The sequence below is a fragment of the Mus caroli genome, chromosome 8 (genome assembly GCF_900094665.2).
Source record: "Mus caroli chromosome 8, CAROLI_EIJ_v1.1, whole genome shotgun sequence".
NCBI classification, from domain to species: Eukaryota; Metazoa; Chordata; class Mammalia; order Rodentia; family Muridae; genus Mus; species Mus caroli.
Window position 1 is genome coordinate 43598843 of NC_034577.1, and position 2210 is coordinate 43601052.

At 32.1% G+C, this 2210-nt stretch overlaps 1 pseudogene; it reads right to left on the reverse strand.

The window, feature by feature from the left end:
- Positions 1-701: 701 nt before the first annotated feature.
- Positions 702-2210, reverse strand: part of LOC110300821 — a 1927-nt pseudogene continuing 418 nt past the window's right edge.

Genomic DNA, 2210 nt, shown 5'->3' on the forward strand with positions numbered 1-2210 from the left:
TGTTAACACAGGACAATATACCTCAGGCATTTTCTATGAGTAACAGATGTAGTATAATAAATAAAATATCTTTTAATGCATTTATATCTATGGCAATTTTTCCATTTGAATTTCCAGAAATGTGTAATTTAGGCAGATAAGTTATTAAGTTTGTGAGGTTTGTGAAGACACCAACTTCACAAACTTATTGTTCATTGAGACATATTTCATGTTTTCCAACTTATTCTTTGAATCATAAATATGTACAAAATATGCTAGGTGACATTGTATTTCTACTTCTATATTAAGTATTCCCCAGGGATATCAAACTAAAGAGCAATTAGATGTTTTCTAATTAATTTTCATTTTCAGCATTTTAGCTAAAACATCAAAGGTGCTAATAAATCCATCACTACATAACAGTTATGGTCTTATAGGCTCTGTAACTCCTAATGTAAAGTGAAGGGTTATTCACCAATTAAAATACTTTATTTATAACTCAAAAGAAGTTGAGCACTTTTAAAAGTGGTTTTTAGTTATTTTGATTTTTAAAAAAATTTACTGGCAAATAGTATTGTGTCTAGCACAGTGTTGTTTAATGATGCCCATTTAGGTGACACTTAAATGAATAAGCATGTTAAAAGTCTTCCTTGGATATTGAATATTAGAACTTCACAGTCGTGATAATTATGAAATTGTTCACTGGTTAAACTGGAAAAGTTTTATTGGCTATGTTCAAAGCACATGAAGAGGGTGTCATAGGAAAGAAATAACTCGGTACTTCTGAGATGTTCTAACTCCATGTAGATGCTTTCGCCATATCTGATTGGGGAGATTAGAAAGGTCCATTATCTAGGCTTTAGAGGGAATAGTTTTTCCTGACATCAAGATTCCTGGGGAAGTTAACTGTAAGTACATCAGGAACCGTCATGTTTCCAATCCTGCCTTTTATTCTCCTAGAGCTGTGAGCCAGCACATTTTTGATGCTAATAAAGTAGGAAGAATTGCCATGTATTAAACAATATAAATGACATAGCTTTGCCTTTAAGCAGGGATTAAATCACCAAAGTTCAGAGCTTGTCTTGATACAGATATCCAGGAAGATCTAGGCCAGTCAAAAATTGGCTTTTAAATAAATTACTAATTCTCCATGATGAACTCATACTATCCCATTCTCTTGATCAGCCTCAGCCTCTTTTATGAAATATATTCACACTACCCTTGAGTTCCTGATCATGTAAGAATACAGGATTACACTTAAGAATTAACCTTGGAAACATGTGTTGTTAATTCTTGCAGAAATCCCTAGTCCTGACACTCTTTCAACTCAGGATGCTATTTCTAATTTTGAAATAAGGCACTGACAACCTAACTAAACAACATGTAATGAGAGTTCCTTAACAATTTGTTCTTAGTGTTTAAAAGTCTAGCTTATGGAGCATGGTGAATTTAATGAATATAAATGACAGTGACCCAAAATAGAGCTCTTACTTATGTTCTCATTTTTATAGAATTGCCAATTCCATTCATTGTCTCATTTTGGGCTTTTCTTCGAATGTTAAGGAATATCGACAAGTAATCTAATCTACAATTTGCTTATACTACAAATTGAAGAGAGAAAATCCCCAGAGATGAATTCATCATTGTCCTAATATGTTAGTGTGAACATCACAAAATCTAGCTCTTTTTCTAACATGGTTAAAGTCTTTTCAACACACAAAGCTGTACATATCTGGTGATTTGATAACTAATATTATGTGTTTTAGAGTGGGCACTTCTGTTACATGATTATTCAAAATTTACATCCTCCACTTAAAATGGTTTCAATGTCTCATTTTGATCAGAATGGGCAAGATACACTCTTTCCAAGTAGAATTCGTCACTCCAAAAATGATAGTGGGCCCAGAGTCTAGGGTGTAATTGTAAAGCTGTATTATTTTCTGTAGAGTGAGATTACTTAACTACTTGTCTTTCTTGATAGTATTCAGAGGAGAGTTCTAGCAACAAAAGAACATAAACATTTTTTTTTATTGGCAAGAACATTTTAATGATTCTCTTCATTCTGATGAATAACTAGTATTAGAAAATCAAACAAATATGAAATAAAGACAAAATTACATAAAATAAGATACAAATGTCACAGCTGAATCATTGTACTGACAGTGTGCTACTCCAAAAGATGTACACAATCAATCTATAAACATCTGATTTCAATTTAGTTTTGTATATCA